The 6502-nt window shown below is 40.3% G+C and overlaps 1 long non-coding RNA gene across 2 annotated transcripts; it reads left to right on the top strand.

Annotated features, from left to right (window-relative positions):
- The first annotated feature begins 161 nt into the window (after positions 1-161).
- LOC109198494 (uncharacterized) lies at positions 162-1434 on the top strand. Of its 2 annotated transcripts, XR_002059276.2 has the most exons (4): positions 162-213; positions 595-788; positions 877-953; positions 1203-1434. It is a non-coding gene; the product is annotated as an uncharacterized LOC109198494 (long non-coding RNA). The 2 variants fall into 2 exon arrangements; XR_003218475.1 differs by lacking the exon at positions 162-213 and having other exon boundaries at positions 353-788; positions 1203-1430.
- Positions 1435-6502: the final 5068 nt, after the last annotated feature.

Consider the following 6502-nt stretch of genomic DNA (forward strand, 5'->3'; position numbering starts at 1 on the left):
CTAACTAAGCAGGTAGTTAACTACCCAATGCTACTCTTGCTACGTGTAAAGTATATATGTTTAAGACGTGTTGACATGAGTAGTACAGAAATAATGCTAATGGTTCTTGTATCTTTATTCAGTGTCCAAAAAACACAGGTTGACAGGGGAGTCGGTGTGAGAGCCCTGTGCTACAGGTCAATGAGGAAGAGTGAGGCACCACACAGACTAAGTGTAGGCAGGAAGCTGTGTAAAGTTGTTAATCCCTGTTCAGTGGGGTTCAGTTCATTTAAGCATTAGTTAAGTTCATTCCTGAAGGCCCATCAACTTGAATGTTTTCCTTGTCCCCTGCTTTATCACACCTAATTTGACTAGTCAGATGTGTTTGGGTGATCAGAAACAAATTTACACCAAGTTAATACTGCAAATATACACAATCTAAGTTATTACAGTTATCAAGGATGGTTAAATTGTTTTAATAGGGAGAGAAGGAAACACTAAGCATTCAGGAGGGTAAGCCTGTAGGGGTCAGTAACCATAACACTGAACTATGTTCCTGTTCGGCTCTTCCATGAAGATGATGTTACATTTTTAATTTTAGTTCTTTCTTCTTAGATTAAGCTTCTGGATTCATCGCCGGTGGTACTGACACATAGCCAGTGCTCCTGTGTGGCAGGTGCTGTTATGTGCAATCACACAGTGGCACTGCTCTTCCAAACAGCACACTACTCACAACTCAGAGTGCCGGTTGTCCCCCTGTGCATAGCTGCACCGAATCTGAACAGCAATGGCACAAGCCACGGACAGTGGTAATTTAAATAAGGTTAAAGTTTTTGAATTAGACCATGTTTACATATGAACAGCAACACCATCCATAGTAAATGTGTCTTCTGTTAGGGTGTGAAGCCAGGACCTATCAACTCTATGATCTTCACTAAGCCGGTACCAAATAGGATGGCCCAGACTGGAGTACGGTAATTAGATTTGTAAAATTTGGTTTCCTGTGTTACAAATGCATGTTGCTATTTGTTCATACATGCATGTGTCAGAATAGGTATTAATTTACATACAACATTACACTTTCTGAAGACGGCTAACTCAGTCATGTACATATATACATCCCAGTCTCTAACTTATGCACCACTGTTTCACACTTTTTAGTTTAGTTGTTGTTCAGTATAATAACCTTCTTCCTTAATTATTGTCATTGATGTTTTCTTTAGGAGTGGATTCTACAGAGGCATTGTGGGTCCATTACCAGATCCCTGACCTGACAAGCCCCTTGTGGAAAGTGCCTTTGGGCTGGTGCAGGAGGGCAGTGTTCTGTCATGTCAGCAGCCGGTTTTGACAACCCGGTACATCACACTACACCGTGATGCACCACCAACACCGCACTTGCCTCTGGAGTATGGGTATGACATGAAGGAAACCCTGCTCGCTCAGACAGCCTGTGATATTTTCTCAAACCGCTGCGCTGAACAGTTTCCAAAGAACATGCTGTGTGACACAATAAATATCCTTTAACCTGTTAACCTGTGGCTTCTGGAAGAAACTCGGGTGAGTCAGTCACTGCAAACACATTTGTATCATCAAGTGTTTGTCAAATGAAAATGATATGTTTTTCTACACTTAGGATAATTTTCTATGTTGCAGTGCAGTAAAGTGCACGTTTCTTCTGTGTTCAATCATACATGTTCTAATTGTTATAACAGAAAAAATCTTTTCTTACTTAACTGCTTGATCTTAACTTGTTTAACTGAAACATGATGAATGTCATAGTATTTTTTTTTTTTTAAATGTCCTGGCAGTGCATGTGTCTGCATGTAACTTACTAATAAAAAGTCCTGTGTGTACTTTGGTGTGTGGTTTATGTTATTTTATTGCAATAAATAATAGTCATTTTATTTTACAGTTACACACAATCTTATATCTCTGGCATGGCAAGGCAATATCGGTACATGCAATTCGAACCTGACATTCAGAGCAAGCATGAAGCACACAGCACGTGGTCAACGTGACTCATATGGAGACTGACAACATTACAAGGAATAAAGGAAAATTGAGGACTTAGCCACAGAAAAGACTTTTTCCTTTTTTTGTTACAATAATTCGAAAAGGTCAACTATGATTTTTAAATTAATATCATAGGTGTGAGTTTAGAGTTCAGATTTTCTGCACATTCTTTCTTTTTGTATTTAATTATGATGGTAAATACATTTCGCAACATATCTGCCTGCACTTGCTCTTAAAGTAGGAACAGTTCACCTTTCCAGCTGTATTTTTAATACTGATGAGTTACTTTAATTGTTAGCCTATTGGTCAAAATGTATTGTTCTTCTGATTCATGTGTAATGCTTTACTCAAATAATACATCCACTTTCAGCACGTAAGCAGCTGTTTGTCTCAGTATTACCTGATAACATACTGAGGCCTGCTGATCACGAAGTATGTGGGAAATAAAGCATGTTAGGAAGAGACTAGGGCCATTTTCAGTTCGCGCCTGCTTTCTCTCCAACGCCTTGGCTCAAGAATTGCTGATGCTGAGTGTGGATTTCACTGACCTCGACCTTGTGAGCCAATTTTTGTTTCATGTCCCACTTCACATGCTGCAGATGCTCCTGCAGCTCAGTCTTCTCATTGTTTGCAGGGATACCATTTCATTTGAGGAAGAGGAGAGGAATGTAGTCCAAAGACAAATGGATGTGGAGAGGAACACTGGGACTTTCTCTCTTTCTATCTCTGTTTTTTCAGTTGCTAGTTCCCCTCAAGAGGAATGAGCGCATGTTTGTGGCTCTGTTGCCACATGTTGTGGTTCACTTCTAGAATAAGGATGAGTTAGTTTCTGGTCAGACCACAGAGAAGCAGCCAGAAAGAAAACGTGCTTCCTTGTCAAGAACAAACACAAAACATTTGCATGACTTAGTGTAATTACTTGAGTACAGAGATTAGACTTAAAGTAGGATCATAATAATTTGTGACAAAATATTGTCAAAGGGAACTTATTATGCTCATTTCCCTTTTTTAAAACAATTCCTGCATTTACCAGAGCGGTTTTGCATGATTCACAGTTTTTAAAAAAAATCCTTAGCTTTTGGCTGAGATGAGCATTTAGAGACATTCCATTCACCTGAAGTAATTACAGCCAATAGTATAGCAAAACTGCCTGAACGAGGCATGACGGAGACACACTTTCGTGTTTTTTATGCAAAATTCTGACCCTACCTTCTGAATGTTGCTCATATTGTTTTCCAGTCTTCTAATTTCCAATTTTGGTGAGTCTGTGCTGTCTTAGTTGACAGGAGTGGGACCTGATGTAGTCTGCTGTTGTAGACCATCTGCTACAGGATTCAATGTGTTATTCAGAGATGTCTTTCTACACACTTGGTTGATATGAGTGGTTATTTGAGTTATTTCTGCTTTCCTATTATCTTGAAGCAGTCTCGCCATTCTCCTCTGACATCAACAAGGCATTTTACTCAAAGGACTGCTGCTCACTGCATATGTTCCTCTTTTTAATCCCCAGAGATGGTTGTGTGGGAAAATCCTAGCAGATCAACAGTTTCTGAAATACTCAGACCAGCCTGTCTTACACCAACAAATATGCAAAGTTTAAAGTTACCTAACTCACTTTTCTTCCCAAAAAAGTATGTGGATCCTTTAATATAACTGGAGGAATTTCTATCCTGCTTGTTCAGAATCATTATTGCTTAGGAAAAGAAATGCACAGAGAATACTTTTGCTAAATGTAGTCTTTTCGGTGAGGTTAGGATAGCACTTCAAGTGCAGCATCATCCTGGATTTAGGTGTCAAGACTGATATGCATCTTTCTCTCCCTGTGGCTTTTTACATCTGGACTCAAACAGAATTGCAACTCGTGAAAGAATTGTTTCCATACAAACATGCAGACTGCCTTCCAGTTTAACTCCACTCCTCAGCTTGTATAAAACCCTTTATAGTTCACTCTGTCTCCCTGCCCCAAAAAGCAGCAGTACAACCAGAGATTATATATGCCAAGTAATGAGATGAAGAATAGGGACGATGGCATGTGGAGTTGATGCTGAGGAGAATTTACAACATCTGCCTTCTTTGTTGTGGCAAATGTCATGGCACAGTGGCCCGTGGAAATGGGATGGACTCAAGTGCAGTTTCAAAACCGGAGGCGAGAGGTGCGGTGTAACAAAAGGTCTTTTATTCTCAATGTTTGGAAATCAACAGAAAACTCAGACTAGTAATAAGGAACGTAAACTAGATGTCTGAGGTAAGAGAAACTATGACCATAACGGAACTACGACTAGATTACAGGGACGACTGGGTGCAGGGACAGGGCAGGGGAAACTGTGGCTGGCCAGGGCACTGAAACAGAGGAGAGAGCAGTCAGGGGAATCCAACAGCGAGCTGTGAGTGCATCTAAGAATAATTACACTGAGCTGTCTTACGTGCTTGCAGGTGGAGGTTGCTTGGAGGAGGGAGGGAGGGGGGGCAGGAGACAAAGACCCAGGTGGGTACAGCGTGCAATGCAGGGAGGCAGGCAGGAGAGACTGGCCGTTGGAAAAGGGAGAGGTTACCGGCAGCTGAAAACTGGAATCCAGGAGAGCTTGGTAGGTGGGTTCCAGATGCTGACGAGAAAACAGAAATAAGGTAAGTACACACGATGATTCACCAAGGAACAGACGTGAGGCCGAGAATGACTAAAGTTGGCAGATAATCTGGCAAAGACTAGTTGTGTGCGCAGGTCATAAATACTGCCGGTATGATTGCCATCAGGTGAGGAACAACAAAGACTCCACCCAGGGGGGAGGAGCTGATGCTGTGGAAAACTACCCAGACCATGACAGCAAATGCATGAGTTGGACCAATGTTTTGGTTAATTTCATGTCTGAACCAGACATGAAGAACCCTCGGTTTCTTGTTATGAAACTGAGCGCTCTTATGGGATGAACAAGAAAATAATCTCATATATTGTAATTCAGAAAAAAATGAGAAATGAGAAAATATATATATAAAAAAGCCAAAACAAAACACCGGTCATATCTTTAGAAAGCAACATTATGCCACAGACTGTCACTGTTGTGAGTCCATCCATTAGTTTGCAAAAACTTGTTATGAAGCCTCAAGCTGTGCACTTTTGCCGTGACAGTCTAGACATGTTGAATCTGGGATATGACAAGTGAGTGTGGATTTCACTGTTTAATTGAGGCACACGCTCAAAGGCTTGCAAGTTGTCAGTTACACAAAGGAGAACATAATTTATACAATGAAAGTCACATTGTATTAAATAAGACTTGAAACTAGTGACTCTGGCCACGAATTCATCAGGAAAGTGTTTCCTGAGGTTGTGGATCAAAGTCTTTGTTTCCAGACTTCCATAGAAGAAGAATTATTTTCGAAACCAAATGAGTTCCCTCCTCATGGCCATCAGGAATACTGAAAGCTGAATTACTGGCTTCACTTTCCAAACGCCAAAGCTACATTCATGTTTTATATGCAGTCTATGGTTCTGGCATTTATTGTTACTGTGACTGTGAAGTGTCCCTTGTGTTAACGGCACAAACTGCTGACAACAATCCATGAACGCTCCAACCTCCTGAAAGAATTCACTGTCAAAGTCTTGTGTTCATCTATGGTAGGTCAGCTACACAGTATTACACAGGTGGTTCTAATGTTAAAATCTTTCTCCTGAGATACAAAGTTTTGAATTATCATGTGCCATGATAACTTACAGATCTCACTGTGCCATATTATCCCAGTAGAGCACTTTGATCAACGACTACAGGCTTGCTTGTCGTTCCTAGAGCCTCTAAAAGTAGAATGCGAGGCAGAGCCTTCAAGTCTCAGGTTCCTTTGTAGAACCATTTACACTTTGGATTCAGGAGACAGACGTCCCTGTATTTTTAAGGTTAGCCTTAAAGTGTTCCTTTTTGAAACATCACTTAGTTATGCATCTTACATCAGTCTGTTGGAAGCCTTCCCATGATGGACACAGCATTTCTTCTCCACGTGTCTATGTGCCACTGCTGCACGTCATTAACAATGCCCTCTCTCTCCTGTAGTCTGTGTTTTGTTGATCGTTCTTCCTCTTTTATGTTTTTCTTTAACCTAAGAGCTTGGTTCTGCTGAATGGTTCTTCCTATTAAATGGGAGTGATTTTTGGACTTCTCTCTGGTATTGTATGGCCTAGCTGATGATATAAAGCACTTTGAGGTGGGTGGTGTTATGCATTGGCTCTGTAACTGAACTAGCTAATTATTCTGTATGTAAAAAATAAAAAATAATATAAGAGAACCAATTATTTATCTTGTATTTTTAAAGGTTTTTTTTTTTCAGAATCATTTACAAAATGACTGCATCCATACTCAATAGTTTTTGGGTACAAAATGTTAGTTTTCATCCTTTGATTAAACTCACTGGCACAATGTGGGTGTGATATCACACCAGAAAGAGATTTGAACAGGCAAAGGTCTCCCCATGATTTTCCAGCCTATTCTATGGACTAAAATTGACTAAAATTATTATTTTAGTTTCA

This window comes from Oreochromis niloticus, unplaced genomic scaffold (assembly GCF_001858045.2).
Source record: "Oreochromis niloticus isolate F11D_XX unplaced genomic scaffold, O_niloticus_UMD_NMBU tig00008117_pilon, whole genome shotgun sequence".
NCBI classification, from domain to species: Eukaryota; Metazoa; Chordata; class Actinopteri; order Cichliformes; family Cichlidae; genus Oreochromis; species Oreochromis niloticus.